At 39.9% G+C, this 21289-nt stretch overlaps 1 protein-coding gene and 1 long non-coding RNA gene across 5 annotated transcripts in view; one reads left to right on the top strand and one right to left on the bottom strand.

The window, feature by feature from the left end:
• The window catches only part of JAZF1 (JAZF zinc finger 1), a 331823-nt gene that overhangs the window by 191608 nt on the left and 118926 nt on the right, over positions 1–21289 (bottom strand). The gene's annotated exons all lie outside the window — the stretch shown is intronic.
• LOC123334747 lies at positions 3381–6887 on the top strand. Its single transcript, XR_006552842.1, has 3 exons — positions 3381–3510; positions 5897–6006; positions 6760–6887. It is a non-coding gene; the product is annotated as an uncharacterized LOC123334747 (long non-coding RNA).

The following is a 21289-nucleotide window of genomic DNA, read 5'->3' as shown; positions in this document are numbered from 1 at the left end:
TAAACAATGGAGAATATTTGTTAAAAACAAAAGGACTTAACATCTGTTTTTTATAATATTGTTATTTCTTATGAATATTCTGTGTTTGAAATGCTTGTTCCCCAGAATTACTTGCAAATATCAAATAACTATAATTTCAAAAAAAGCAAAGTGTACACTTCCTAACTCCAGTAAGTTCTTGATTAACTAAAGCTGGAACCCAACCAAACAGAATTAAAATTACCTGGAACTTGTCCTTTCCACATGACTTTTATAAGAAAGTAGGAAATGACAAAAAAAAAAAAAACAGGTACCTATTTAAAGCAAAAGACTTTGCTGACTACATTTAGAAGTCAGTACATATCTAGCCTGTCTGTATTTGGAACACAAAGTATTATACAAGAAAAACAAATGTTCACAATGAACATCTCTACCTCAAACCCTTCTGTGGAACAAGGTAGAATGTAAATAGGGAGTATCTTTTATCTCTGAAACTCTACTGCTTGGCACCTTGATTATAATTTCATACTGAAATATTTGTGTTAACAAATTAATAAACAATGGTAAGTTGGAGGCAAAAAGATTAAATTTTTATAGATTCATGACGGTGCAGTACATGGAATCACAGTCCAGTAAGATCACAGAATCTTAAGGTTTAAAGACTCTGGAGATCTGCCTAGCTCTCCTCAGCATAGGAATCCTCTAAGAACATTCTCATATTTAAAAACAAATAATTTAGTTTCAAGTACTATACTGGACACACACAAACAATCATCTCATGATCTCATAATATTCTTGCGAGATAGACATAGTAATCATTAATCCTGCAAACAAGGAAGGAAACAAAGGTTCAGAAAGTGAAGGAGGGACAATGAGGAAGAAGAAAAAGAAAGAAATGTCACAAGTTGTTGCCAGTTCTATTCTATGGACTGAGATCCAAGGATAAACAAGAAATAAATCAGAAAAGATGAAAATATGTCTCCCCTACCCCATGTCCAATGCACACTCCATTCCAAAATTAATTTACTGAGATATATGTAATAAGCCAAGCCAGTCCCTGGAACACAACATACACGAAAATGTTAGTTTCCTCTCTTCTCTGTATGTGCATTGCTGCAACAGACAAAGCTATTTGGGATCTGTTCCCAACTCTGAAAGTTCAGGAATTATCACATAACTAGAGTTAGGAGGAATGCTAAAAGCCATTCCCCTAAGAATAGCCAGTATAACTGTGTCTTTCATTTTAATTTAAAATTCAGTAAGTATGTTTCCTTTTCCCCCCAAGGAGATAAATAACTGGAATGACTGAACATAGCACGAAACAGACAAGGGGGGACGGCAGTTTTAACTTTGAAATTCACCATTCTTGTCAGTTAAAGTCAGACCTAAAGCATTAATTTATTCTGAAACATTAATTAACTGGAGCTTTTTTTGCATTTAATTTTCTCTGGCATTTTAGAATCTATTCTAAGCCCTGTGGAAATGGCAGGTCTGATGTTATTAAAGTTAGCCTTTCAGAAAGTCCTCGAACTGAAGACTCCAACATATTAAAAAATGCTGAGAGTCCAGATAATGCAAATCTAAGTTATTATTAAAGGGTATTCTTTACACATGAAAAAAATCTTTGATTTTATTAAAACTGAATTCAACTTTTAGAAAGGCTTCCATTTTATACACTAGTTGGGCTCTTCAGACTCCTCCTATGAAACATCTAAAGCCCATTTCATTTTACTCATTCCACTCATTCATTCAAATATCTATTGTGTGCCAATTACAAGACAGGCAGGTAATTCGGAGCAGGGCAAGCAAAGTCCTGTTCTTGTGCAGCTAATAGCTTAGAATAGAAAATGACAAACAACAAACAGATAAGAAAAATATCCATGAGTGATGAGAATAGTAAAGAAAACAAAAGGATAATATGAGCAAGAGTGATGGGGAAGAACGCTCTAAGGAGGAGCGTCCATGTCAAGCCTTAAAGGATGAGAAGCGGGGCACACAAAGATCTAACGGCTCAGAGGGACTGGAAGGTGTCACTGGGAAAGGGTGAGGCGGAGCTCAGCAGTTTTGAAGGCAGGAAGGTGACAGTGACTGAGCCGCAAGGCAGGGGATGGTGTCCCCTGGCCCGAGACAGAAACAGCTGGGCGAGGAACCAGTAGAGTGTGTGTGTCTGTTGGGCGGTGGGGGGTGGGGATCAAGAGCTCCACTTCAGACATGTGCAGACATGCGATGCCCACTTAGAAGAATGGTTCAAATAAGAAAAAACAAATTATAGCAATTATATGATCACCCAACATTAAGCAAGGAATTTGGAATGGATGGTGCTAGCCACATTGGGTAGAAAACCTCAGTTCTCTAGCCAGCTGTATTCTATCCCATGGGTCACTTCAGATACTCTATGTACTCAAGCAATATTTAATGTCATACACCCCAAATTCAACATAGTAAGCAAGTTAATAAAACATCTATTAAGGAAAGAACGTCCTTCTGGAAACCAAAACAGATGATTTCTGTTTTACAGCTATTGTGTGCTCTCAAACACACAAATTCTTTCACAGAATGCAAACCAACAGGTGCCCTCGACATATGTGGCACATTTTTTAAAAATTAAAATACACACAATAGAAGTTGTGCAATAGAAATTCGGAGCAAAAGACTTTGTTGTGGCTCCCAACACAAAGAACTGTTGCTTGGCAGCTAATGTCTGCTTGTATCTATGTTTGCCTGGAGCAGAGGGGATGCTGGCTGGCAGGAGGGAAGGAGACCCCACCTCCTCTCCAAGTCACTGCCCAGAATGATTGTACTTCCTTACTTGGGATTCTTTCAGCTCAAATTTAGATGGATTTGGTATGCTTTTTTTTTTTTTTAAGGTGACACAGACGTGGGAAAAATGAATCTAGACATCTTACTCAAGTGTAAAATTATGAGGCAGCACAAAATTCTATGATGGCATCTACTTCCCAAGCCTTGGTCTCTGGAGCCAAGAAAATATCATTGCATCTTGTGTTTCTTCACTTTCCAGGACATTTTTGTGTCTGACCTTCATCAGCCTGAGGGCAAGAGAGACCTACATACTTCAGATTATTTGAATTTATGGATTATGACTATAATACACACCAGGGCCAAGAGTTTTGAATCTGAGTATCCTTGCCAACATTTAGGAAAGGGCTGCTTTCCTCTTTATTAACATCTTGAGGGAAGAGAATTCCTCTGTAATTAGCCGTCTGGCAGTACACAGGACTTAAAAACACATCTTGAGAACCTCAGAAACTGTATTTCTCATACCTACAAATGCTAGTAAGGACCATGTTTCCTGAGAAACTGCCAAGGAATAACACTAACTGTCGGAGTTTGAACGAATGGCTCCTCTCATCCTACAGGAGGAGAGGACGTCTCGCTGTCTGGGTGCCAGAATCTAGATCACCCAGGGAAGTGCAGCCTTCAAACTTGTTCACTAGTCCAATCTAAGATGATGGGTCCCCACAAGAAAGTAACACCCTGGGTGCCTGAAAGAGACAGTCCTCGTGGGGAGAGGTTTATGTGTTAGGGTCTCACAGGATGGGTTTTGAAGGATGAACAGGAGTTAGTCAGGTTAAGACGGCTGGGAGACAAAGACGACATTTCAAAGAAGCAGTCAGTGGTGTGAGGGTACAGACGCAAGACAGCAGGGTGATGTCTGGGGAAACGCAGACCCACTGGGTTAGAGGACAGGATCGAGGGGAGCAGGGAGCTGGGGAGGAGACTATAGAAGAGGTGGATGCCAGCACCACACAGAAGGGCCCTGAGGGTATGGTGATGCCCCTGAAGGAAATAAAGATGCACTGAACAATGCTGAGTTCGGGGTGTGTTGGGAGTGGGGCTCGTGACAGGATTAACTCTGCACTTTAGAAACAGCACCGGCAGCAGCTGGAAAATGGGGTGGGGTCAGGATGGGAGCTCAGAGGTGCACCAGGCCTCATAAGATCAAGTAAAAAATCAAAATAATAACCAGCCTTTTGCCTACCAGGCTTCCCTGGTGGCCAATGGTAAAGAATCTGACTGCCAGTGCAGGAGAAGCAAGAGATATTGGTTTGATTCCTGGGTTGGGAACGGCAACCCACTCCAGTATTCTGGTCTGGAGAATCTAACAGACAGAGGAGCCTGGCAGCTAACAGTCCATGGGGTTGCAAAGAGTCAGACACGACTGAGCAACTGAGGACATGACTGAGCAACTGAGTACAGTCACCTTTCACCTACCACATGGTAGGAGGGTGGCTTTGTTAACACTGTCTTCCTGATTGTTTCATGTGTATTACAGCATATTTTACAATTAAGTGTGTGTATTTTCTTTGTCCATCTAGCAGACAGAGGCCTCTGGGGCGCTATGATCCTGCAAAAATATAAGGAGGGTGGGAAAATGCTGCAAAAGATCGGAGTTTCACTAGAAGTATAGAGTGGGTTCACATTAAGAAGCAGAGCTAAGTCAGTACTAGAGGCAATGAAAAGCTAGGAAACCAACATTCTGGCTAGAAGGTAGCCTTCCATAATGATGGCTACCCGCCAATGGTGGACCATTAGAGACGGTGGACCATCTCTCTCCATCCAAAAGATGTGCTCTCTGCATGCAAGAATCCCAAGTATTTTAAGTCCATCTCTTCCTATGTGATCTCTAGCCTTGACAAGTGCCACAGCCAAGCCTGAGTTTGACATGTCCTCCTTAAGCCCAGCACCTCCCACCTCCACCATGTCAATCCTAACTATTTCTTCTCCTTGAGAATCTTTGTCTATGAATGGGGGCTGCTTTATATTCATCTTTGTTCTCAAGGCCTGGCACATAACGCAGTGTTTGTTTTAAGAAACATTGCCAGTTACATACTGCTTTAAAAATATCACAGAGCTACTGTGAAAAAGAGCCTGGTAGGTCCTCAAGAAGTTACCCATAGAATTATCATATGACTGGCAATTCCATTAGTAGGTATATACCCAAGAGAATCGAAAACAGGTATTCAAACAAAGACTTGTACACAAATGTTCAAAGCAGCATTATCCATAATAGCTAACAAGTAGAAGAAACAACCCAGATATCCACTGACAGATGAGTAAACAAAATGTGATTTACTTATACAATGGAGCATGACTCTGCCATAAAAAGAAATGAAGTTCTGACACATGCAGCGACATGAATGAACCTTTGAGAACATTATGTTAAGTGAAAGGAGCCAGTCACAAAGACCAGATATGGGATTCAACTTACATGAAATATGCAGAATAGGCAGACCCACAGAGGTGGGAAGCTGACTGGTGATTTCCAGGGGCCACAGGGAAGGAGGAAGAGTGAATGGCTTCTTAGTGGGTATAGAGTTCCTTTTTGGAGTGAGGAAAATGTTCTGGGATTAGATAGTGCTGACAGGTATACCACACTGTGAATGCACTAAAAGTCACTGAATTGTACACTTTAAAGTGGTTAAGATGGTGAATTTTATGTTACGTGATTATACCTTAATTAAAAAAAAAAACTTTGTGAATCTAATCTCACCAAAGACCCAAGTAAGCAAATGTGTGCTCAGTCGCTCAGTCATGTCTGATTCTTTGCAGCCCCATGGACTGTAGCCCGCCAGGCTCCTCTGTCCAAGGGATTCTTCAGGCAAGAATACTGAAGTGGGTTGCCATTTCCTCCTCCAGGGGATATTCCCGACCCAGGGATCTAATCTGTGTCTCTTGAGTCTCCTGCATTGGCAGGAGGATTCTTTACCATTAGCGCCACCTCTTAGCCTATACACATGCCCATCTGCCCTTCCTCCCTCCCTCTTTTCTCCATTCCCAGCTTGCTAGGAACCTGGGACAAAGTCAAGCAAAGCCATCAGTCCTCAATTTCATCTGCAAAATGGGAGCTGCACTAAGATGATCACCTTATAACTTTTTCTGCTCTAACATTTGACAGATGATTTATTGGGATGATGTAAATCCTACTCTTGGACACCCCCCAGAGAGCTGGAACAGGGATGAGCGTTCCTCTTCTTCCAAAGTGCCTGCGGCGTGCCAGCTGAAGAGGTGATCTGCCAAAGAATTTTAAGAGTCTGTCTACATTCTTGGAAAGTTCAGCAAGATAGCAAGAGTTACAAAGAAAGCTAATAACCTATTCTTCTAAAGGGAAAAAAAACCCACAAAATGTATTTTTCTTTGGTTTTTAATTAAAATTGACCTTTCTGAATCTATGGCTGAAGGCAGCTATAGTAATGAAAAGCGATGTCATTTGCTGGTGATACTAAGAGTGTGGCAGTACAATGAGAAAGGTTAGAATCATCACAGAATTCCTAGGTCTCTCCACACCACCCAATTGTCGGGGAGGGGAGTGGGCAAGAAAGATACAGATTAAGAGACGTTATTATCACACTTGAGCAAAAGACTGACCCAACCTTATTTGAAACTCATTTGGAGTACTTTATTCTTGGGAACTTAGTCTCAGGTTTTCGTTTAATGTTTCCGATAGTTAGAAAAACAAGTAACTTTCAAAAAAAAGGGCTCATCAGCCTCTTAAATTCTGAATGAGGTGAGACCAATCCCTAGTCTAAGGAATATGAAGGAAGGAAGGAAAAAGGCTAGGAAAAGGAAGACGAAGGAGAGAATTACAGAGACTGAAAAGAAAAGAATTTGCTTTGCTTCTTCAAAGGTGGGGGCAGGATGTAGGGGTGGGGGTGGTGGAGGCAGAAGTGCATCTATTGAAAAGCTGCTGAAAGGCTAAGGGCCTCACTCAGAGCCCATTTTCCCTATAACCCAAAATTTCTTCTTCTGACTCTGTTTCAGCTAAATCCTTTCTTCAGGCAAGTCAATCCATGCTGAATAACAAAAGCTGCCAGGAAAGGAAAAACCTTCTAAGGGACACTTAAAGAAAAGTGTCACTGAACTGAGATTAAACAGTTTCTTTACTACTATTCCTGTGTTCTGGATTATTCAAAACTCAGGGGTGTGGGAATAAGAAAGACTTATTGGTTTACCCAATAAACTAAATTGATCAATCAAAATGAATGCAGAGGTGGTGGGGAGATTGATGCTGGTAGAAATACCCCACAGCAGGGGTGGTGGGATTTTTTAAACCATTTTATTAGCTTTCAAAATTACAAAATAGCATTTGCTGATTTTTTTTAAATGGAAAAACCTTTAAATAATTAAAAATCACACAGATGTGTGAAGTTAAGAAATGAATATCCCTAAAATTCTTCAAGAGATGGGAATACCAGACCACCTGACCTGCCTCTTGAGAAACCTACATGCAGGTCAGGAAGCAATAGTTAGAACTGGACATGGAACAACAAACTGGTTCCAAATAGGAAAAGGAGTATGCCAAGGCTGTATATTGTCACCCTGTTTATTTAACTTATATGCAGAGTACATCATGAGAAACGCTGGGCTGGAAGAACCACAAGCTGGAATCAAGACTGCCAGGAGAAATATCAATAACCTCAGATATGCAGATGACACCACGCTTATGGCAGAAAGTGAAGAGGAACTAAAAAGCCTCTTGATGAAAACGAAAGAGGAGAGTGAAAAAGTTGGCTTAAAGCTCAACATTCAGAAAATGAAGATCATGGCATCTGGTCCCATCACTTCATGGGAAATAGATGGGGAAACAGTGGAAACAGTGTCAGACATTATTTTGGGGGGCTCCAAAATCACTGCAGATGGTGACTGCAGCCATGAAATTAAAAGACACTTACTCCTTGGAAGGAAAGTTATGACCAACCTAGATAGCATATTGAAAAGCAGAGACACTACTTTGCCAACAAAGGTCCATCTAGTCAAGGCTATGGTTTTTCCAGTGGTCATGTATGGATGTGAGAGTTGGACTGTGAAGAAAGCTGAGCACTGAAGAATTAATGCTTCTGAACTGTGGTGTTGGAGAAGACTCTTGAGAGTCCCTTGGACTGCAAGGAGATCCAACCAGTCCATTCTAAAGGAAATCAGTCCTGGGTGTTCCTTGGAAGGACTAATGCTAAAGCTGAAACTCCAATACTTTGGCCACCTCATGCAAAGAGTAGACTCATTGGAAAAGACTCTGATGCTGGGAGGGATTGGGGGCAGGAGGAGAAGGGGATGAAAGAGGATGAGATGGCTGGATGGCATCACGGACTCAATGGACGTGAGTTTGAGTCAACTCCAGGAGATGGTGATGGACAGGGAGGCCTGGCGTGCTGGGACTCATGGGGTCGCAAAGAGTTGGACACGACTGAGCTACTGAACTGAACTGAACTGAAACTCCCCTAGGTTAATTACTACAAGCACTGTGATAGGGACCTTCTTTGACTTTGTCAATACGCAGGCAACTATGTAGCTGCTGTGTCACATTTTATATCCACTTCTTACTGCTGTCTCCAGCTTGATGCATGGAGATCCCATTTAATTCGCACAGACCTTTAGCGGGTGAGCACTATAAACAGTCCCACTTTTCAAGGTGGGTAAAGTAACACTTGGAGAAGTAACTTGTTCAAGGGTAACCAGCTTGTGGATGACAACTCTGTTTCAGACCAGGGCTCTTAACTGACATCACCGTCTATGGGGTCGCACAGAGTCGGACACAACTGAAGTGACTTAGCAGCATCTATCCATGTCGAATTATACAAAATCAGCTTATTATTCTTTTCAATGGCTGCATGGTATAACAGATAAAGAATATTCCAAATTTATTTAATTTGTTCCTTTCTAAGGGACATTTAAGGTGTCCTCAAGTTTTATTCTTTTTTTTTTTTAATATTGCTACAATGAATTTCTATGCTATGGTAATAGAACTGCTAGGTCAAAAGTACATGTTTAAGTTTGGCTTAGATGCAATCCTTGTAAATAGGCTATGTAAATCCAAATTTCTAGTAAGGCTATGTAAGTGTGCCCTTCTCACCACACCTTCCCAAGTACCAGACGTTATCAGTCATTGTAATTTTGGGGCAATGTGATAGATGAAAACTGAATCCAATAGCCATTTTCCCTGATCATAAGGGAAGGTGACAGCATTTTGATATGTTTATTAGCCATTTGTATTTCTTAGGCAATTGTTCATATCATCCTCACACTTTTCTATTCCATTGTCTTTCCATACTGATGTGTGGGAGCTTTCTATAAATTCTGAATATTAACCCTTTATCTGTTACACAGTTTCACGTGTTTTCTCCCGGTTGTCTATTCACTTAATCCTGTTTATTACAGTCTTTCACCATAATTTCAAAAAACTGAATTTGTTAGTTTTCTTTTTAAGACTTCAGAGATTTCTGTCATGCTTTTAAAGGCTTTCTCCACAACTATAGATATATATTGCTTTATTTTCTTCTAGGGTTTTATAGATTTGAAATACAGTGTGTGGCATGAAATAGGTATCTAGATATGTATTTTCCCAAAGAAACTGCCTGTTGACTTAATACTATGTATTAACTAGTCCATCCTTTCCTACTGATGTGAAATTTTTCTCTTTATCATGTATTAAATTCTAATGTACACATGGATCTATTTATAGATTTTCCACAGCATGTTTTAAAATTTAGGGGGGCAAACTCCCAACAATTACTACTTTTTAAATACATTTTGGGGCCATTTTTCCTTATTTATTCTTTTGTATGAACTTGAGAAGCAATCTGTCAAGCTTTAAAAAAGATTCTATTAGGATTTTATTGGAACTGCATGCGTTAAATTAACCTGGAGAAAACATACTTTGTAGCACTGAGGCCAGGAGTTAGATGCATCTTTATTCATCAACATCTCGTCGCTTCAGTGAAAGTTCTGCTGTCTCATATACATTTTCTGCTAAGTTTACAGTCATATTTTTATAGATTGGGATACAAATATGAGAGATCTTCCCCCCCATAATATTGTACATGTGGTTAATGCTATCATATGAGAAAAGACTCATTTTTGTTGATTAATAACCTAATGATGAATCAATTTTATTGAAGCTTTAGTGCTTATAACTGCTTCTAATATTTATCATATATATAGATGATCATATGAATGTTAAAAAGCTGCCTTAAAACTCAACATTCAAAAAACTAAGATCATGACATCTGGCCCCATCACTTCACCACAAATAGATGGGGCAACAGTGGAAACAGTGACAGGCTTTATTTTCTTGGGCTCCAAAATCACTGCAGATGGTGACTGCAGCCATGAAATTAAAAGACGCTTGCTCCTTGGAAGAAAAGCTATGACCGACCTAGACAGCATATTAAAAAGCAAAGACATTCCTCTGCTGATAAAAGGTCCATCTAGTCAAAACTATAGTTTTTCCAGTAGTATATATGGGCTTGAGAGTTGGACTATAAGGAAAGCTGAGTGTCTAAGAATTGATGCTTTTGAACTGTGGTGTTGGAGGAGACTCTTGAGAGTCCCTTGGACTGCAAGGAGATCCAACCAGTCTATCCTAAAGGAAATCAGTCCTGAATATTCACTGGAAAGACTGATGCTGAAGCTGAAGCTCCAATACTTTGCGCTACTTGATGTGAAGAACTGATTCACTGGAAAAGACCCTGATGCTGGGAAAGACTGAAAACAGGAGAAGAAGGGGATGACAGAGGATGAGATGGTTGGATGGCATCAACAACTTGATGGACATGAGTCTGAGCAAGCTCTGGGAATAAGTGATGGACAGGGAAGCCTGGCATGCTGCAGTCCATGTGGTCACAAAGAGCTGGACATGACTGAGCAACTGAATTGAACATATAAATGTTAGTATTTAATCCTATTAACTTAGTGAATTAGACTGGTTTCCTAATATTCTACTACCCTTATCCTCCTAGTTTAGATTAAGCCTACAACACTGCTGTGTGTTATTCTTTTGGTATTTTTCTGTACTTGGCTTGAATCTGTATTGATAAGTGAGATGGTTCCACATTTTCTTGGTCACATTCTTGTTTGGTTTGGGTAAAACAACTTAAGCGAGTTTGTACTATAAACTTTGTTTGTTTCCTGTATTTATCGACACTTTAAAGGTAAATAAATTGCCAGGACAAACGTCTGTATGTGGTATTTAGGAGGGAGGAAACTGGCTACTTTTCAAAAAGCATTAGATAGCTGGTTGGGATGGAAATAGAAGGATGAATGGTTGGATGGACAGATAATGGAAAAGTAATTTTCTTCTATGGTTATTTTCTATTCATACGTACTTCCTAGTCAATTTTGATAATTTATAGTTGTTTAAAATTTCTACTTCATTACTAAAAAGATAGGTGCATAGAAAATGCTTGTAAACCTTTGGTTATAAAGGTTTGCAAGAAAGGCTTGTAAACCCTTTCTTTTCCAATTAAGCTTCTTAGAGGTGTTCCTATTTTATCAGTTTTCAAAGAAGTGTTTTTTTAATTTTATTTATAAAGTCTGTAAGGATTTTTCCTTTTATCTTATTTTATATAATTTATGGGAAAAAACAGTTATTACTCATGTTATTTTACGTTGGATAATTTTATTATTCTTTTCTCAAATATTGATTTGAATACTTAGTTTACTTATTTTCAGCAATTTTAAGTCTTTTTAAAAATATCTTTTAAGACTAATTTGTACTTTGAGAACTGTTCTGACCACAGCATATGGATTTCTGTATGGGGCATTGTCATCTTCAGTAATTTCTAAATAGTCTGCCATTCTAATTATGATTTTCTTCTTTAACTCAAGAGTTTAAAAAATGAACACACAAAAAACTGTACATGAATGTTCACAGAATCATTATTCATAATAGCCAAAAGGTGGAAATAACCCAAATGGCTACTGATAGATGAATGGGGAAGGGAAAGTGGCATGATCAAACTATGGAACATTATCAAGCTGTGTAGAAAGGAATCATGTACTGATTGATGTTACAACAGGTATGACCCCTGAAAACAAGCCAAGTAACAGAAGCCAGACAGAAAAGAATACACAGTTTATGATTCTATATTCCATGTGTATGAAATCTTTGGAGCTGGCAGATAAAGACAAGAAAAGAAGCAGGTTAGTGGTTGCCAACGGAGAAGGCAATGGCACCCCACTCCAGTCCTCTTGCCTGGAAAATCCCAGGGGCGGAGGAGCCTGGTGGGCTGCAGTCCATGGGGTTGTGAAGAGTCAGACACGACTGAGCGACTTCACTTTCACTTTTCACTTTCATGCATTGGAGAAGGAAATGGCAACCCACTCCAGTGTTCTTGCCTGGAGAATCCCAGGGACGGGGGAGCCTGGTGGGCTGCCGTCTATGGGGTCACACAGAGTCGGACACGACTGAAGTGACTTAGCAGCAGCAGCAGTGGTTGCCAAGAGTTGAGGAGAGAGGTGAAGGAGAAGGAACAGGGGTTCTAACTAACAGGAATGTTCTGAACTAACAGGAACGGAGGTTCTTCTGGAGGGGATGAAAATGTCCTGAAATTAAACAGTGTTTGTGGTGGCATAATTCTGTGAATATACTAAAGACCACCAAACTGAACACTTTCAAAGGGTATATTTTATGGCATGTGAATTAAATACAACAGTTATAAAGAATAATATTTTCAAATGTCTAAGTTGTTAGACTGAAGGAAGGCTGATCTGACATCTAGTATTATCATAGCTTGTTTGAAGAACGGACACTGCATATGGTGACTCCCCTGGCTTAGATGGTAAAGAATCTGCCTGCAATGCAGGAAACCCAGGTTCGAACCCTGGGTTGGGAAGATCCGCTAGAGAAGCAAATAGCTACTCATTCCAGTATTGTTGCCTGGAGAATTTCATGGACAGAGGAGCTTCGTAGGCTACAGCCCATGGGGTTAGAAAGAGTGGGACATGACTGAGTGATTAACACTTCCACTTTTCTTCATGCTACATATGGGGTCTAACTTTTGAAATGTATGGAGATTTTCTCTGTGATTTGGTCTGACCTTGATTTTTGTGTTAAGCACTTGAATATGTGTTCTCTCTTTGTTGAATATTAATGCTCCCATTAAATAAATAATTATTAGTATTTTCTATATGTTTTCTTTTGTTATTAATTCTCTGGACAATTTCTGAGGGAAACATTATGATTATGCTTTTTAAAAAACTGTTAAATTTTAAATTTAACAGTAACTTACTATAATATCTCTATTATAAAACTTACTATAATATAATATTTTACTCTAGTAAAATTCTGTATTTTCTCCTATGAATTGGCTTCTGAATATAAGTTTTCTAGTTCCTTTCGGACACTCTTCATCTGTTTTATAACTAACAAATCTCCCTAACAACCCCCCTTCATTCTAAAGAGCTGAAAAAATGTCCTGGGATTCATATGTATAAACACTCACAAAGGTCAGTGCCACAAAAGAAAGTTGTAAATGACACAGGCCATCAATGTTTAAAGCCTGCAAATAAGAACAATTAAAATCAACTAGTAACTCACAAAACAATAATCATGAGGAAAGAAATCACACATAGAATCGATCTAGAAGGGCATTAGAAAACCTACCGTGTGATTTAGTGACGGAAACTAAACACTCTAGTGTGGCCCAGTGGAAAAGAAAAAACTACTGTCATTTCTTTTTCTGTTTAGGAGCTAATGCACTGAATCTTTTAAATGGCAGGTTCACTCTGAGGGCAGGCCTCATGTGATGTTTAAAGGGGAAAAAAATTAACCTTGTGCACACCTCCTATATTCAAGATCATTAATGAAAAGCCAAAATGTTTAATTTGCTCTGATGTTTCTGCTTTCTGTCATTTTTGTATAGTTAACAGGATCATAATTTAAGTAAGTCACACATTGTAAATAACCTGGCTACATTATTCTCTCCTCCTTGATAATTAGACCACCTTTTGTTGCAAAGAATCCTATAAACCATTTAACCATGAGTGGCTGTAAACTGCTCGTATTAAAAATTGGGTGCTTCCCCTCTTAAGTTGAATTGCACCAAGGAAACTACATACCTTTTCATCCCTACTTCATTTTCATTTTATTTGAGTCTGGAATCAATTTCATAATACGACAATTGAAATACAGGCATAAAATTTCACTCTAAAAACTTCTGGGAGAAAGCAATCCCAATGGACATTGTCACTTAACGTAAGTACATCAGGGGACATGAATGTTGCATCCAGATGTGTAATCTACTCTCTAAGCCCTCACCTATAAGTGGGTGAGGCTAAATAAATCTTTAGCCTTGTCTGAAATTGATGAAGCCGTTTGGCACAGCACGAATTGTGAAAATATTTTAAAAATTATGAAACAACAAATCATCATCATCTTTCCAGTTTCACAAGAAGAGCAAAGCAACATGAAAGCTATGTGTTTCTTGAGATCACATGAAACACCATCAGTCAGGATGTTAAAATCAGATCTGCAAAAATCACCCTGACTTGCAGTCTTAGAAAAAAGGACACTCAGAAACAGGAGAAATCATTTTGCTCAAAGAAACAGGGACAAGCATGAAGACTATTTTCTTTGTATTATAGTAAAAAAAATACATAACATTAAATTTATCATCTTAGGCATTTTTAAGTGTACAGTTCGGTGGGTTAAATACATTCACACTGTTGTGCAACAGGTCTGTAGAACATTTCCACCTTGCAAAACTGAAACTCAGGATCCACAAAATTCTGTTCAGTCCTCTGCCCATTTTTTAATTGAATTTGTTTTGCTGTTGTTGACTTGAAGAAGTCCCTTATACAAACTCTGTTATCGGATATATAATTTGCACTTTATTCCATAGCTTGCTTTTTCACTCTCTTGAGTGCTTCCTTTGATGTACAGAAGATTTTTTTAATTAGATGTGTCAGGTAGGAAGTCAGGCATGAGCAAGGAGGGGTGGCCTTGCAGAAAAGGATGCGCAAGCTGATCTCTCAATCCATCGCAGACATGCCCAGGAGAGGTCAGAGATATGCTACAAAAATAACCACAGAGACTTTTCCAACTCCTGCACATGTGCCCTAGGCACACAGTGGATACCAACTAACCATAGGGGCTTCCTCAAGAGACCTCAGGCAGCTAGGCGACCATGAAGGATTCATAAATATTCTATACATACATACATCTGATTATAACAGACTGAATTATGGAAAGACATGCACAAGAACTGGAGTGGGCTGAGAAGACCTGGGCTAAATCCATTCAGACCTGGGAAGATTTTTCGGGACCCTTCCTGCTCACCTTTCCCACCCCAATCCTCATCCACAGCAGCTCAGAATTAATCTTTTTTATCTGATGACTACAGCAAAAATAAAGAGGAAAAAGGAAAACCACTAATCTTCAAGCTCCTCCCAGTGTTAAAATTCAGTTCGGTAGGAATCAATGCAATTCTTTGTCTGTTTCTTCTGACTTTCCATTCATGCCTTCCCAAACATACATTTCCCAAGTCCATTTGGAAAAGTAAACTTTTATGACATGAACCAATTAGGGAAAACAAAAGCTTCAAATTCCATTTGCCAGAGTATATATTTCTGCATACACTTAAACATACAAAACACTACTTCAATGCTCAATCAATACCTTTTATCTAGAAAGCACTGCCCATTTGCCTTGGTATAAAACTGACCACACAATAGTTACAGAAGTTGAATAAATACAACTTAGAGAATCAACCCTCTTATATTTGACCAATCTTAGTGGTCTTTTACAACCGATACACACATATTTAACTACTATATGGCAATGCAGTTACCAGCATTGGAATAAAAATGGACCCCTGCCTGTGCATAAAGAGAACACTGTACAATTACGTGGAGAAGGAGATAGCAAACCGCACTGAGCTGGGGCCCTCAGCTCCCTTGTCACACCCGCGACCCAGCGACCCCCTACGCTTGTGCACTGGCTGACAGGATCTCTATTTGTGGTTTGTTTAGGTAGGTCCTGGCCACACTAAAGCTACTTGTAAATATTTCTACTGTTTCCCTTTAGGAAACCCAGGGCTGGTATAAAATGTGATTCTCTCATGTTTGGGGCCATTAGGGTAAATGTGCTTCGTGTATCCCACTTAAAAAGTTAACTCAGGAAAAGGTGCAGCCTCTGGGACATACAGTCTGCCTCTCTTCCTGCTGTCTGGTTAATGTAGCAGCTGGCTGCTCAGGGAGGAAGGGGAGGGAGATGGACTGGAGAGCTGACAAGACGGCTGGCTAGGTGGGATTTCCCCGTGGGCTTGGCCACCATCCTGAAACCGGCCACCGCAAACAGTGCCCACCCTGCCCTCTGAGTTCAAAGTCCCCAATACAGGCATCGGTAATATTCTCTCTCTCAATCTAGATGGTGTTCACATGAGAATGTATATAATATATATTTATAAAAATAAGCTGGGTACACTTAGGATTTCAGTATTTTGTATCAATAAGACTTTGAAACATTAAATTTCAAAAATTCTTCATACAGACTTAATAAATAACAGGGGGTTAGTTTCAAATCATTCCTTTTTGGGTTTTTTCTTCACTAAACTTTTGCAATTGACCTGAGCTTTCCAACTTCCAGTCTCTGTCCCTTCCAATTTCCTTTATAAGTCACACACATGAAAATTTCCTAAAATCCAGATCTGGCCAAATCACACCCAACGGTAAATATCCCTGATGGCTCACACAGCTTATCACTGTCTAGAAACCCCTGGTCTGGCACCAACGGCCCTGGTGCCAGATCAGCCACCCACACTGGCCCAACACACCCCTCAGCAGTTGTCCCTGAGCCCATCCTGCGCAGACTTCCCACTCCATGCTTTAATTCATGTTATTCCTTCTCCCCGACCTCCTCCCCCTCCACATATCCTTCACAGACTGTCAAAACCCTACTCATCTCTTTTCACTTTCTTCTAGATGGATAATGCAATGGTAACAGCAGCAAACACTTGTTCATGATGAGTTTGCTAATAATGTTCTAATACAATTGTTCACATGAAATATAAGCTCCACAAAGGCAGGGCTCCTTATTTTATTCACTGATGTACCCATGGGGTTAAAACAGTGCCTGGCCCACTGTAGGTGCACAATTATTTGCTCATTTGATAATAACTTTCATGAATGAGAGCCTGTTTCCACACACTGTGCTTCACACATATCATATTCCTCAAAATATCCTTGCAGTATGTCTAACACAAGCCCCACAGTCTAGATGAGGAAATTAAAGCTCAGAAGTGTCATTAACTTGTCCAAGGCCTCCAGCTCAGGAGTCAGACTCAGCGTCCTCTGCTTCTGAACTGTCAGAAAACACTGTCACGCCACCGTGACTGATCTTTGGACACCGCGGTTACAGAATACACTGTCCTCTCTTTCTGGTCTCTATTCTTTTTTTCTTAGTACAGGGACAGGGAATGGTTTCTCTTTTAACTTTTTACTTTGTATTGGGGTAGCCGATTATCAATGTTGTGATCGTTTCAGATGAATAGCGAAGGGATTCACTCATATATATACATGTATCCATTCTCCCCCCAAACTCCCTCTTGTTCACATTCCTGACGAGCAGATAGAGACAGACAGAGAGAGAGTTAGTCCATCTTCTCAAACACCCAGCTTAGAACTTCACAAAGTAGGGACTCCGTGAATATCCAGTGAGATACTGAAGGGTAGATGATAACAGGGGTAGAGGGAGTATGATTCAAAGTCTCTAAAAACAAACAGACCTGAAGTGTGCCATAACACCTAAGTGAGCACTGAGGAGGAATAGAGGGAGCTCACACCATGCACCCACGACAGTAGAGAACAGCTCCGTGTTAGATGGGGCTCCTGGAAGTGCAAGTCTGTAACATACAAAAATTAACTACAGGGCTCAAAGGGCAATAATATGTTGACGGCAGCTTCATTTCTTGTACTATTTTGGGAAAAAATAAAAAGGATCTTTTTAGGCTGGACTGAATGTATAATGCGAATGTGAGCATGAAGTTTCACAGAAGAAATCATTCCAAGCATTTTACTCCGTAAGAATCACATCCACCATATCACAAGCGCTAAACTAGTGGCTTAAACTAAAAGCAAGCACAGCTTATGAAATCAGAGAGATTTCTCCAGCTTTATCCTCAGAGGAGGCTCAGAATACTATATGGCACTGATAACCAGAGTGACTGAGCATTACTCTTTTCTCTTTGTCTTTCTTATTCTAATAATTCCCAGTACACTTTCTTATCCCCCTACTCCTAAAATCCTTCCCCAAGTCTGTAGTCCCTTATCTCCGTGTCTCCATAAAGAACTTATGATGACAAATCAGAACACGTGCATCTCTAATTTGGAGACTACCTATGCCATCCTTTATTAATAAATGCCTATAACAATTTTTGGGCCTTGAAGGGATAGGAGTTTGAGCTGCTATTCTAGAATAGGTTAAAATGTTAAGTCACTAAATTTGTTCTTCAACACTTGAAAAAAAAAACACACTAATTTGGCTATTTTTCTCAATTTCTCAACAATACAAAGTAAGATTAAAGTTGGTTTCTAGTGAATCATCATGTGTGACCCTCATCACTGACACACTCAAAGTCTAGTGGTTACTGTACACACTGAAGATTGGAATAGACTGAATTTTACTGGTGACCCATGTCTTAGTTAAAAAAAAAAGCTAAATAAATGAATGGTAGTAATATAAGGGAGATTTCATCCTCATTATTATAAAAATACATAGAAAAAAAAGTCTTCATGATCTAACCTATGTGTCTGACTCCATTACTACCAACAAAGCTATTGGAGGTAATGGAATTCCAGCTAAACTATTTAAAATCCTAAAAGATGATGCTGTTAAAGTGCTGCACTCAATATATCAGCAAATTTGGGAAACTCAGCAATGGCCACAGGGCTGGAAATGGTCAGTTTTCATTACAATCCCAAAGAAGGGCAATGCTAAAGAATGTTCAAACTATCATACAATTGCACTCATTTTACATGCTTAGTAAAGATTATGTTCAAGATTCTTCAGCAGTATATGAACTGAGAACTTATGGATGTACAAGCTGGGTTTAGAAAAGGCAGAGGCACCAGAGATCAAATTGTCAACAGTAGAAGATCACAGAAAAAGCAGGGGAATCCCAGCAAAACATCTACCTCTGTTTCGCTGACTACGCTAAAGCCTTTCACTGTGTGGACAACAACAGACTGTTGAAAATTCTTAGAGATGGGAATAACAGACCAGCTGACCTGTCTCCTGAGAAATCTGTATGTGGGTCAAGAGGAACAGTTAGAACCTTACATGGAACAACAGACTGGTTCCAAATTGGGAAAGGAGGACGTCAAGGCTGTACACTGTCACCCTGCCTATTTAACTTCTATGCAGAGTACACCATGGGAAATGCTGGGCTGGATGAATCGCAAACTGGAATCACGATTGTGGGGAGAAATATCAATAACCTCAGATATGCAGTTGATCCCACTCTAATTGCAGAAAGTGAAGAGGAACTAAAGAGCTTCTTGATGAGAGTGAAAAAGCAGAGTGAAAAGGCTGGCTTAAAATTCAACATTCAAAGAACTAAGATCATGGCATCTGGTCCCATCAGTTCGTGGCAAATAGAAGGGGGAAAAGTGGAAGCTACTGAGAGATTTTATTTTCTTGGGCTCCAAAATCACTGCAGACGGTGACTGTAGCCAGAAAATCAAAAGACACTTGCTCCTTGGAAGAGAAGCTATGACAAACCTAGACAGCATATTAGAAAGCAGAGACATCATTTTACTGACAAAGGTCCATATAGTCAAAGCTATGGTTTATCCAGTAGTCATGTATGGATGTGCGAGTTGGACTATAAAGAAGGCTGAGCAATGAAGAATTGATGCTTCCAAATTCTGGTGCCGGAGAAGACTCTTGAGAGTCCCTTGGAGAGCAAGGAGATCAAACCAGTCAATCCTAATGGAAATCAACCCTAAATATTCACTGGAAGGACTGATGCTGAAGATCCAATACTTTGGCCATCTAATGTGATCATCTGACTCACTGGAAAAGACCCTGATGCTGGGAAAGATTGAAGGCAAAAGGAGAAGAGGGCAGCAGAGGATCTGATAGTTAGATAGCATCACTGACTCAACGGACATGAATTTGAGCAAACTCCGGGAGATAGTGAGGGTCAGGGGAGCCTGGCGTGCTACAGTCTATGAGGTGGCAAAAAATTGGACATGACTTAGGGACTGAACAACAATGTGAACTGATACATGTGAATCACTGAGAACATGCCTGGCTATAGCCAGCACTCAAAAAAAAAAAAAATGTTTTCATTATTATTCTTAAACGGCGGTCCCACAATGAGATCTTACAATGACTTTCTGTTCCATAATATTGGTCTTTTGTATTACCATTGTGTAAATCAAACTCTACCAGTTAACATTTCTGCCCATGTGTTTTTAGGAAGATTCTATTTAAGAACACATTAATATATGCATAACAGTGAATGGTAGAAACACTTCACGGAACACTCCAACTTACCCACTTTTGCCATTTAGGACCAAAGAGGAACACAATTAAATTAGAAGACATAAATTTTAAAAAGACCCAAGAGTAATTTTGATGATGTCGAATGGAGGGAGCCAGCTATTACCATAAATGTAAAGGTGAGCAATCACATAGGATGGTGACGGGAGACTGGGCTGGAGCTTGTTAAGTATGTTATCCCTTGCTCTTACTAAGTCTTATGAGATACAGATACACAAATAAGAGGCATAAGAGTTTTCAGGCCCAGTGTAGACATGTTTAGAAAGACAAAAAAGCCAATATATTACAAATAATGTAAAAAGGCTTATCCTATGCATGTCTTTAATCTTTCAGAGACATAAGTTTTAGTAAAAGAAGCATTTCTTGATTTCTTGATGTGCCCCTTTTAAAACTAAAGCGTCAAAATGAATCTATCCTGAACTCTATTTTTACACTGTCAGCACTGATGGATTCTTCAAAGTAGAAAGTGAGGCTTCAAAGCGAAATCACTCCTTTGATTTGTTTATCACTTTTCTTAACAACAACAAAACAGAACACCTTTAGCTCAACTGGAATTTGGGACTATGATAGATAACAGTTTCTGGTGGCTCAACTCCCAATTCACTCTTTAACAGCCTCTCCGTGATAATGAACTTGACTCTAAGCACTCCTTACAGTGAGTACAATGTTGAGCTTTGTCAGTAGAGGGCGCTGCAGGGACACTGCAGTGGTTCCAGCACACTGTTTTTGCATCATTTTGGTCTCAGTGTTGCAAACACACCAGAACATCTGCTGTGCTCTCTGCTCCAGCCAGGAGAACAGAGCACACAATCCTTCGGGGACCACACAGCAGTGTCCTGGGCCTACTAACCACCTAACAAAGCCCCACTGAACAGACCCTGCGTGCTGCAGTTCTTACGCCCAGCAGCACCAGCTTGCCTGTGCCGAGAGCCGGTTTACTGCCAGCCCAGCAACTGTGGACTGTCTGGGCCAGTGGTAGCCCAGACAACCTGGCAAACTTCTGCATCACAGTGG

Source organism: Bubalus bubalis, chromosome 8, assembly GCF_019923935.1.
Source record: "Bubalus bubalis isolate 160015118507 breed Murrah chromosome 8, NDDB_SH_1, whole genome shotgun sequence".
NCBI classification, from domain to species: Eukaryota; Metazoa; Chordata; class Mammalia; order Artiodactyla; family Bovidae; genus Bubalus; species Bubalus bubalis.
The sequence above is the reverse complement of the archived record's forward strand: the minus strand, read 5'-3'. Positions and strand labels throughout refer to the sequence as shown.